The 11850-nt window shown below is 46.4% G+C and overlaps 1 long non-coding RNA gene across 4 annotated transcripts in view; it reads right to left on the bottom strand.

The window, feature by feature from the left end:
* Positions 1-11850, bottom strand: part of LOC122200305 — a 73452-nt gene that overhangs the window by 18090 nt on the left and 43512 nt on the right. For all 4 annotated transcript variants that reach the window (XR_006193786.1, XR_006193785.1, XR_006193788.1 and 1 more), the window contains 2 exons: positions 540-675; positions 107-206 (listed from right to left, as the gene is read on the bottom strand). This is a non-coding gene — a long non-coding RNA (uncharacterized LOC122200305). The remainder of the gene's footprint in view (positions 1-106; positions 207-539; positions 676-11850) is intronic.

Below are 11850 nucleotides of genomic sequence, written 5' to 3'. Positions count from 1 at the left end.
CAATGGTCCCAATCAGCCCTTTCTACACGGAACTGCATCCCCCACCTGCTACCTAAACCCTACCTGAGAGCCCCAGAATCCCACCTTCCACTCTGTATCTGCTCACCTCTTCCTGGTTCAGTCTTCCATATGGTCTAGTGTAGAGGGAACTCAGTCCTTGCTCATAAATGGGTACAATGAAACAGACAACATCAAGAAGTGACATTCTAGTGAAAAGAAGGAACACATATAAATTCGCATCTTCCATTTTTCATCACTTTGACCCCTTTGTCCCTCCCTTTTGCTTTCTCTCAAGACTCACTCAAATAACTAGTGACATGGGCAGAGAGGATGCTATAGGGAGCCCTGGTGTGAGTGAGGAAACAGTGCCCTCTGGGAGGACTCGCCCTGGGAGCAGGAAACAAAATAAATTGGATTCTGGCCCCTACAGTGCCCTCAGCAGGTCGCTGCTGGTCAGCTCCATGTGGTGCACAGCTCCACATGGAGTTGACCACTTTCTCCCTATCTGCTGACTCTAGTGAGGGGGAGGCCAGGCTTACCTAAACATAAACAAGCACACACACAGGCATGTCGATGACGGCTAGTAAAACCAGATTCTTCCTTGCCATGCACCAGTTTTGTTGAGACTGATGTATGTTTCTGCAACTCCTCATCTCCTTCCATTTCTCACCCTCCCTAGAATAAGCAAAGCCAAGTGTGTCCCCCATGCGCTGCCCAGAGCAGTCCAGCTGTGCCAACCCTACGCAGCAGGGACTGCATTTGCCCTGGAGTTCAGCTGGCAGCAGAGCTGCCGATGTGCAAAGCAGAATGGAATCCAGCTTGGCTCTTCCTTGCTGTGTGGGCTCGGCCAGGCTCACAGAATACATACTTGTTTGTGTCTGGAAACTCAACAGCTGCAGTGCAGGGACTCAGAAAATAGATCTGCAGTGAGAGACCACACCATTATTTCCCCTGGCCAACCTCAACCACCCTTGGAGCCCCGAGAAGGGAAGACTACATTTCCTCTGCCGAGAGTTTGCGTTTTCCTGCTAGTGCTCCTGATGGAAACTGGTACTAGTGTTTGCTAAAGTCCCTAAGGCCCTGACGCGGCAGGTAGCTTGGTCATTCATCTGGATCCTCTGAACACGTGCCAGAAATATTTCAGAGGTGGTACATTAGCATCAAAGTTCATTTCTTTCATCTTTAATGTAAGTGAATCCTTGCCTGGGGTTTATTCTCTGCACTTTATGCCCCTGTAGCTGACCAGAGGGATTTGTGAATTTATAAAACTATGCAACATTATTGTTCCCCAGCCCACTTTAGCAAACCATCCCCCTCCCAGGAACATTGTCCAGGGACAATGGGACCATCTTCCCACTAACCCCACATCTTGTCCCTCTGATATGTTCACTAGGTTCTTTGTGTTTGGGGTTTTTAACCAGTGGGCCCTGGTTTTAATAAGTCCTTTTAATAAGGACTATTCCTCTTTCCAAGCATCCAAACATATAGTTCTTCTTGCTTTCCTCTGGATCCTTCTTCATTTTTTCCAGGCCTCCCCACCGACAACCAAAAAAAAAAAAAAAAAGACATGAACAATAGGAAAGTTTTTAAGCATATGTTGGCTTTTGCTTGGTCTTGATATTTTCAACTTCTGGTCCAGGGCAATTAAAGAGAGAGGCTTTGTCACCGCTGCATTCTTGAGACTGTAAAGTGGTAAGGCGATATGCTTTCACACATAGCCCAGGACTCCCAGGGTCTGAGTCTCCCCTGGTCGTAGGAAAAGAGGCTTGTGAGCCCACAGCAATCTCTGCTCTCTACATGCTCTGCCTCAGATCACCAAGCCCCTCCAGTAAGCAGCCGTGTCCCTTTCACTGTTGGAAATAAGGAGTTGTTTGTAAGAGTGAAAGAAATACAGAATCTACCAAAGAGAATCAAATGTAGTATCACCCTCAGGTTTCCAGATTTCAGCTACCACAGCCTTATCACTTCCTTGTGCCTCTTCAGTCCATCGAAGCCAGATTACTGAACATGCAGCCAAAACGAAACATGAGGTGGGATAAGCATGAGGAAGGAAGACGAGGAAGACAACATCTTAGGCAAGATTAAGCTACTGCCCCTGACACCTGTCATTCTCTGCCCTGATTCTGCTCTGTGTAGAGTGGGAGGGGATGCCCTAAGTAAAGGGAAGTGTATCCATCCAGCATGCTGCACCCCAAGGCACTGCCCATGGGTGCAGTTCAGTCAGGAGACAGAGGAAGAGAGGGACACAGCTATACTCCTGCCCTTGAGAAATACAAATGGGTTCGCTCTCGTTTAGTGGCCCTTGGCTGCAGGACAGTATGTCTATGAGAAGCTGCCTTCTGGCACAGCATGTTTTCCTGTGGTCCTTCAAGAAAGCTGCCTATGGACTGTGAGAGACAGAAGTCACTCACCTAAGCTGACATTTTTGCTGGTTCACTCAATAATCACTCAAGTGATATATTGTGGGCATATTTGCCTTACATCTGAAAAAATTCTAGATGGCACAAAATAACACGCTTCAGGGGAGCTAAATTTTGGAGCGCTGAGTGAGCAGAGTGCTGGTGTTGTGACCTCCATGCTTTCCTTGCCTCACTGGCACTCCATCAGCCTTTCCCAGGCACCTGTCTGCTTTCTAGGCTAACACTTGCCAACAACCTGGGCAGACTTATCACAATAGACGTGCCCCTTCACAGTCTGGTTCATTCTTCTTCAGATGGAGAGTTTCTCTGAGATCCCACTGAAGATACAGTTGGCCTTTCTCACGTAAAATTGAGTGCCAGCCAGCCCACACCCCTCAAAAACTAGATTGAAAAGCTCCTCCAAGACACTGTCCAAGTGTTGGGAAGAGAAAGGTGAGAACCAACATCCAAGTATATTCTGAACAGTAGATGCCAGTGCAGGGAGAGAGAAATATAGGAGCATTCAAAGCCATCTGTCTCTTTTAGAACATGCTTTCCCTCAGGTCTTGGGCTCAGTGGGAAGAGACAGGAAAGTTATGGCTAGTCTTCCATCCCCATGAGCTGCCCAGGCTACCACGGACAGATACACCCTTGCCCCAGGAAAGGAGAGAATAAAGAAGCCTTCCCCAGACCTCACCGTTCCTCATTCCCAAACATCTTGTAAGTCCCAGGGGCACTGGAAGACTTTGTCCTCAGCCAAACACAACTTCCTGTTTCTAAGAAAGGGCAGGGGAAAAAAACAGTTGAAAGAGTTTTTGGACACTGGAGATTTTGAGTTTCAGTAAACGCAAATGAATCAGACACATGTGGAATGAATTTCTCCGGAAGAAAAGATGCTGTGAGTTCCTCTTGCTGGACCAGAAAGTGGGAAAGGGGTAGGCTGAGGTAGGAGGCACATCAGAGGCTGAAAGGAAGGAGAAAAGCCATGTGAACATGGGATCAGGGAGAGGGTCCAGTGATGACAAGGGTCAATGTGGGCCCTCCCAAGGCCACATCCTGAACTTGCTTATTACTCAGAACTTCTCCATCTCTGAAGTCATAAACTTAAATATCCTACTACCGACCACAATTTCCTATCCTTCCAGATTTCTCACCAGCTCCCATTAAATTTATTCAAGGGACCCCCAGATCTTTGACTACCTCCTTATATACACATTCCTGTGTCTTTATTTCTCCTTTGTCTCCACTTTGTCTTTCCTTGTGCTGCTTTAGATTCCATGTTCCCTCACCTCCACTTCAGTCTTGCCTAACAGCCCCAACTTCCTTGTCCCATTGACATTCCATGGAGCTCAACAAGCAGAGCCTCACTCCAGAACCCCTCAACTGTCTGCTTCATGCCCATCATCATCATGTTAACAACCAGGCTCCACAACACTGAGGGAAATCACACAGGTACCACTAAAGAGTTTGGGGCCCCAGTGGAAATTCTGACCAGCAACCTAAGCAGGCTTCTTGTACACTCTCTCCACTGTCCTAAAACTCATGATCCTACCACATTTCCCCTTACTATGAGTATATGACCTTGCCTCCTACTACCAAGTGGTACCCAAAACTGCATCTCCCATGATAGAAGGGAGAGAGAGGACAGTCTCACAATTAACAGGTCAAGGTACAGACATGAATCTAAAGGAACATTAGAATTCTACCTTATTTTGGATTCAGAAGCTATATTCCAATTGCTGTCAAGTCTATAGGAAGGTGAAGATACAGAAGATAATCTCTCTACCTTATTAAATTAATCTCTCAACTCTTCCAAAGGTCATGGCATATCAAGTCTAGACATCCAGGACTCACATATGGCTCAATTTCCCCATCCCATCATCCTTGTTGACCCCTCTGTTCTCCACAGAGTAGGTGCCTTTTCTACCCAGAGAAATGCCTTTTCTTGGGCTTGGCCCCTGGCGGGATTTATCAGCCATTCCATTCCATGTAGAGTCACCACTACATGGAGCTTCAGATCTCAAGGGTGGAGGAGGTGAAGAAGGAAAAAGCCCTCACAGGGATAGGTCCAAGGGTAATATATCTTAAAGACAATAGACTCCACCACACTAACTTTGGCCTCCTGCTAGCCTATCTCTGATGTGCTGTAATGCTGAAAGAATGTCCCCCTCTTCTCCACCTGGAGTTATTTACCAAAGGCCCCTTCTGTTTCCTCAGCCTCAAAATATGCTAGATCTCAAGAAAGGGGATGGGTGGGAGGGGAGAAAAACATACCCTACAAAAAAAAATGAAAGCCATCATATAAGAATGCTCAATTTCTTGCCACCAATCCTAAGGCCTTACCTATGGCTATACCTGTTCTTTTAAAACTCATCCTTTCTTCCTGTTTCTGTTACATGACGAGGTATTTCCCTACTATCAGAATTAATTCTTTCTGGAAACCACAGCCCTCCATCTTTTCAAGCCCTCTCCTGTAGATTTAGCTTCTACCTCTCTGCTGCTTCCTTTCCATGAGAGTCTGAAGGCACTGCCTCATCTTGCTGCTGCCATGTTGCAGCCCTATCTCTTCACACTCCCCTCACTCAGTGTGCACTCTTCATTCCCTCTGGACATCCATCTGCATTATTCCCTTGTCCTGAAAAGTCCTTTTTCCCTTTTCTCTTCTCCTCACTTCAACAAACTCCTACTTATTCTTCAAGCTCCAGAGTCAAGGTCACTTCCTCAAAGAAGCCCCCACGCTGGGTTAAACACCTTCATGGCATTGTGCAGTTCACATTTCAAATATGCAGCACACTGGGAGTCCTTCCTGTTTTCTCTGCTGGACCCACAGCAGTGTTGTGTTGGCTTACATAAAGCAAGCACCTTATAAATGAAGAAACAAATGATCAAGTTCTTTCCTACCTCAATACATTTACATCACCCCCCACGTTCCTCTCTGCTCCTTCTATAGTCAAGCTTGGGAGAATTGCTCTCCCCCTCATCCCCTAATAATCCAACTCTCTCCACAACTGCCCACAGGGACTGACTTGCCAAGGTTTTCAATGACCTTGTGTTAAATTCAGCAGACATTCCTCTCTCCTACTGCCTGAGTTCTGGCCCTCCTTCATAGTTGTGGAGATCCTCAGGGTTCTACTCAGTTTTCAGTCTTCCTGGGTGATCTCATATGCTCCCATTGTTTCAGTTTTTTCCACATGCTGATCACTTCCAAATTTAAATCCCGAGGCTGTGTCAGGGGTCCCCAAGACCACCCCACATTTGGAAACACACCGAAGAACTCACAGGACTTAGCTTGTGGCTGTTCTCATGGCTGAGATTTCTTGCAGAGACACTGCTGAATTATAAGGGACAAAGACACAGAGTCTGGAAGAATCCACATGAGGCTTCTTTGTGCTCTCTTCCTCCATGAGGGGATACACAAAGCATAGTCTTTCTCTAAAACATGTGTGTGATGTTTCTGCTTGGGGAAGCCCGTGAGAGACTCAGTGCCCAATGTTTTAATTGGTGGTCAGTCTACTAAGCTACCTATGCCTAGCATGTACAAAAATTCCAGACTTCCAGAAGGAAAGTAGGTGTTCAGCATAAATCATGTTGTCTGCACAGTCTAGCCACAGGGAACTGGCCTTATCAGTCAACTGTTGACTGGGACACTCTGAGAGCCAAGTTCTCAGACACCAGCCAAGGGCCCACCGTGCAATCAGGACTGTCTAAGGACAGCATTGGTAGTTCTGCTGTAGTCACTGCTTTCTGGCTGGAGCTGGCTCCTGAAACACAGGCCCATGTGTTTCCAACTTCCACCAGACTCAGTGTCCTCAAACTCACCCTCTTCCTCCCAGCTGCTGTGACTATGACCTATCCTCTGTTTCTCCTTCTTCCCACCCATCCTATCCACTGGCCCCCAAATGCAACCACTCCCCTCTACTCCCACTGCTGCTCAGGGTCATCATACCCCTAGGATGGCTACAACATCCCTCAGAATAGGCCTCTCTCATTCTGTTTGACATCCCTCCAATCTGATGCTCATATTATTCAGAGTCATCTTTTAAATATGAAAATTGGATCACTTCATTTCATTTAAACCTTATAATGGCTCATCAATGCACTAAGAATATAAATCTAAAACTCTTTTTGGTTTTTGAGAGAGAGAGAGAGAATCCCACGAGGGTCAAAGAGGGAGAGAGAGAGGAGAGAAAGAGAAGTGGGGCTCACCTGAAGTGGGCTCACACTCATGAACTGTGAGATTATGACCTGAGCCAGAGTCTGATGTTTAACCAACTGAGCCACTCAGGTGCCCCTAAATCTAAAACTCTTAACAAGACCACCAAGTTCCTAAGTGTACTATCCCATAACAGCTCCCAGTCTTATTTTACGTGACTCTTCTCCTCTGGTGACATTTGTGTCTTGTCAGTTACTCACCAAGCCCTTTCTCATCCAAGGGCTTTACACATGCCCTTCCCAAGCCTGGGATGTTCTTTCCTCTGCCCATTCCTGACTCTCTTCAACTCATCCTCAGGGTCCCAGGTTGAAAGTCATGTCCTCAGGAAGTCCTCCCCCATTTTCCCCAGTCTAAATAAGGCCCCATAACTCTCTTTCATAAAAGTAATTGCAAATGTCTTATGTGCATTGTTCATGCCATGCCTCCCTCTCCTCCCCAACTAGACTGCAACCTCCATGAGGATGAGGACTCTTGGTTCACTGCTGGATATCCAGAGCCAAGATAGTGCCAGCCACCTGGTTGTGTGCTGTCTCCATTGGCTCGGGCTGCCCTAATGAAGTACCATGGACAGGGTGGCTTAAACAACAGATGTTTCTGGAGAGACCAGGGTGCCAGCCTGATCTGTTCCTGGTGGGGACCTACTACCTGGCTTGTAGATGGCCACCTTTGTACACAATTCTGGGGAGAGAGTGAGAACACAAGCTCTCTGGAGTCTCTTCCCATATGGACAGAAATATCATGAAGGCCCTACCTTTGTGACTTCATCTAAACCTACTTCCTCCTAAAGGCCCCATCTCCAAATACCATCACACTGGAGGTTAGGGCTACAACATATGAATTCGGGGGTGGGATCCATAGTGTGTGCTCTCAGTGTTCAGGGAACAAATGAGTGAATTGCTGATGGAGTGGTGTCTCTCAAATGCATACTTAATCTTGTTATTCCTTTCCCCAAAGTTCCTTCATGATTCCCTCTGCCTCTAGAATAATTTCCTAAGCCCTTGGCATAGCATCTGAGCCTGTAATAACCCAGCCCCTACCTCTCTGTCCTGTGTCTCTCTCAATGGTGGCCCCTGGAAAGCTCCCCTTTCCCCTTCAGGAGTGTGTCCAGTGCTCCTGTCTTCTTCCACATCCCTGCTTCCTTGGGGCAGTGGCACTGGACCTTGTTCAGCCACCGCAGCAGAGGTGGCACATCTGAAGATGCCTAGCAACCAGATGCAATAAAACTGCCAGAAGCCTGAGCTCCTAGGAGCTGGAAAAAAATGTATCCAAGAGAGGAAAGAGCCATATATATGAGCTTGACCTGAGTCGTTCCTTCCTGGAGGGAGGATGTTGTGACAAGTTTGGTGTCTACCACTCCTCACTAGGTGTCACCAGTTACACAGCCCCTTGCCGCCCTGGGGAACTCCCCCTACCTGTTGGGTGGAGTAGAGATAGTCCCACCACTCCAGCACCACCATCACCCCACACTGTCACTCACTGAGAAAACGAGGGCACCCTTGTCATACCTCTGCATGGATCCTTCCCAAGTTTGGTGAGTGATTAATGGGTGAGCATAGCACAGCAGACACTTGATCTGCATGCATTCTTTGCCTCTCTTCCTGTCCCCTCTCTTGCAAGCCCATGCCCTGACTTCCACATTAAACCTGTACTTCAAGATCAAAGGTTTCCAGCCCTGGTACTTCTCCCACCATACTTCCTCTTACTCCCTGGACAACTGGCAATGCCTTCATCATGTTGTGAACTACCTCAGTGGATATTCTATCGATGCCGGTAAATTAGTCCATAATTCCTCTTGTCTGAATAGTCTCAATATATCTGCTGATGGAAATGAAATTTGGGGGTGAATTTGCTAGAACTCCAGTCTCCCATCATATTCCAAACTGCCCACTGATTCTGATGTCACATATATGGCAAAAGGGTTCATGTGTGTATTAGAGAGAAGTAGGCTGATATTAGATGATCTGGCTTCAAGTTTTGTGCCTGTCACTCATCAATTAGGTGACCATGGGCAAGCCACATAGTCCTTCTGAGCCTCAGTTTCTTCATCTAGAAAATGTCCTTAGAAAATTTGCATAAGAATCAAAGGAAAGAATGTTATATGAAGGTGTTTTGCCAATTATCACATTCTACAGAAATGGAGGGAATTCAGTGCTTTAAGTATTAGGAGCTTGGGGGCACCACTTGCTGGAAAGGCACTCTGGTTACAAACAAACCCTTGGGTTGGAGGAGGATGTAGGCAGAGAGGAGAAAGAAAAGAATAAACTTAACTAATTTATTGAACACCAGAACTCACAGCATAATTCTCTGCATGATGGCACATTGGAGAGAATTAGAACAAAAGTGCAAGCCTGGACATGTTTGACTCAGTGGTCCAGGACTTTAAATACCGTGCCATGTAAAGTGCAGACCACACTCCTCTCCCCCCTGAGTACTGAGCTTTTGGGAAATAAACATAAGATTTGAGGACTAAACATCAATTTTATGTTTTTATAGTAGCAAAAGACTGGAAACTACCAGATGCCCATCCAGATGGGACTCATTAATTGTGGAAATTCATTCAATGAAATACTCTGCAGCCATTTAAAAAGATGAAAAAACCACAAGGTGTATGTCCATACGTTTGTATGTATTATTTGCTAATGTACTTATAAAGTATGTCTGGAAGGACATATAAGACACTGCAAACACTGGTTAACTCTACAGGGGGGACTAAGAAGCTGGGAGAACAGGAATGCTGGAAGACTTCACTCTCTGCCCTTTTGTGCCTTTTGAATTTTGAACTGTGTGACAATGAGCCTGCATTGTGTGTGCATGTATGTGTGTGTGCATGTGCGTGTGTGTACATCAGCATTATTGGACTAGATAACTCTTGGACCAAGAGTCAATGGGCTCCCCATTTTCTAATACTTAGGTCCCCACCCTAAGTTCAGACTCCATGACCTACATGGGGTGGAGGGGGGAGAATCAAATCCAGACAGTGCTGGGAAGGATAGAAACAACAGAACACTTGCCATCAGTCTCCGGGCAGGACAGACACGGTCTATGGACAGCAGCACCCTTTTGCCCAGTCTCAGCAGTGGGAAGAGAAGGATTGGAAATGTCTCCCACTGGGTGTCCTCTCCCTGCTGTGGTGGTGTAAGGAACGGGACGAGAAGCATCCTCACTCACAGTACCAGAACAGTTAGCATCGAGTGGAGGAATAATAGATGGGTCACATGTAAAACAGTGGAGCTGGGAGAATGGATGTCCAGAAGGAAGGTGATAAGAGGCAATGAGGCTAAGTTGAAGGATTAGGGGAAAAAATAAGTGGTGTCAGGGTGTCATGGGTCACAAACTCTCGTAAGGGCCAGAAAATGAGAGAATGGTCCTGAATAGGACCCAAATCTTTTATATTGCATCCATTAGTGAGACTGAAGAGTAAAAAAGATGTAACCTTTGATCTGGCACAGTTATCAAGGATGCTGACAAGATAGGTCAATGACAAACCCTCACCAGAGCATGATTCAGTCTGCTTCTAAGGAAGCCCCTCCCTTTCCTGATCCCTCACTGTTCTTCACTGCATTCCCGCCCCCCGCATTTAGAAAAGTCTCTTCGTTTGGTGTTCCAATGTTCTGTTTTACATTTGATTTTGTTCAGCAGCAGCGGTTGCTTAGCCAGTTTCTGCTTAGGAGCCCAAGAGCCAAGAAACAACACAAGAGGAGCAAGGCCTGGGCAGGCTCAGAAAATGCCAGAGATGCTGCCACCGAGCCTCCTCCACCAAGACTGCCAGGAGAGCTTTGCAAATGGAATCAATCTGAATGTAGCTGATGGGAACCATCTGAATGAAGGAAGCCAGTACAAACAGAAACTCTTGAGTTTCCCACTGCAGTAGCCTGGAGTGGCTTCCCAACGGTTTCTCCTCGTATGCATTTGCTTTTCTATCACAAGGAAGACACATGCTTCTTCTTGGAAAAGTCTCCAGATCATGACTGTTTAAACCATGACCTCACAAACCCCACTCTCCCTCAAGCCCACTCAGCGCTCAGTGCTGTAGCCTGCCTGGTGGCCATTTGCCCTTGTCGCTCACTGTGGTCAATACGTTTCTATATAAGGCAGGTGGGAGGCCGATGTTGCTCACAGTATGCTGCCTTTGCTTCCCTGGAATTTGAAAAGGCAGAAAACCTCACCTACTAACCACGTATGTCCCCACTGCCCCCAAATAAAAGACCAAGATACCTCCCAAATGTGGTCAAGGAATCTAGGGCGTTCCACTGTAATTCCCAAGCATACCTGATGTCCAACACATTCAGTGTCCAACACAATACAGTGAATGTAGTAACATTCACTGTAACACATCTCAGATGAAGTTATGATAAAGGAATGTGATTATTTCCCTAGAGCTGAGGGAAAAGAGTCAGTTAATAAAACCAGGACAGAGGTTGTCTAGCAAATTCCAAGCAAGGATTCTAATACCTGGCATTGGATCCTAGGCTGCTCTGTCTTCATGGTGGAAAATCAGAACAGTCTCAAGAGATACTAACTTTAGATGGATGTTGTTTCAGCAGGGTCCTGTTTCCTTTTCCTGATCCCATTTTTACCATGCAACTTGCCCAACTTTAATTTAGAGCAGTTAGCCAGTTCCAGCTGCCCCAACAGATTGGGACCACTATACCTTCACATTGTGCTTTATCAATCAGGCACCCTTAATGTCTAGCCAACATGGATCTGGGCAAATGCCACACAGGGATTTGGCATCTGCAGAGCTTTGGTTCAGACCAGGGACCCATGGTGATTGATGGTGCTGTGATTCAATATTTAGGAACCGTTGAGCCACCAGTCCAGAAACAATTAAACCATTGGTCAGGGAGTTGCTCTGCTTCTCAGGTTCTCTGAAGGATAACTTAGCTACGTGTTACTCTGAGCATAAACATTATGCTGACCTTGATCCAGGAATTTAAACAGTGTCATTTCGTGTAAACGCTAGCAAATACTTTCTTGCTGAAGTGGTCTGTTTTCAGGATGGGTTAGGGTTTCTTCTCTACAAAAGCACTTTGGGGCATTGGATTTTAAACTCACAGTCAGATCTGCATTTCTTCTCTCATTTACGTCGCTTAGCCTTCCAAGCATCAATACCAGCTCCTAAGGTTGAGGGAGCCCTCTGCTGATGGCTTGGGTGTAACTTCACAGCACAAAGCAAGGAAAACTGGGCAAAATCTAAACAACTCTCGAATCTGAAAGCCAAAACGTGTCTCTAGATCT

Source organism: Panthera leo, chromosome D1 (genome assembly GCF_018350215.1).
Source record: "Panthera leo isolate Ple1 chromosome D1, P.leo_Ple1_pat1.1, whole genome shotgun sequence".
NCBI classification, from domain to species: domain Eukaryota; kingdom Metazoa; phylum Chordata; class Mammalia; order Carnivora; family Felidae; genus Panthera; species Panthera leo.
This window is presented reverse-complemented; position numbering and strand designations above follow the sequence as displayed.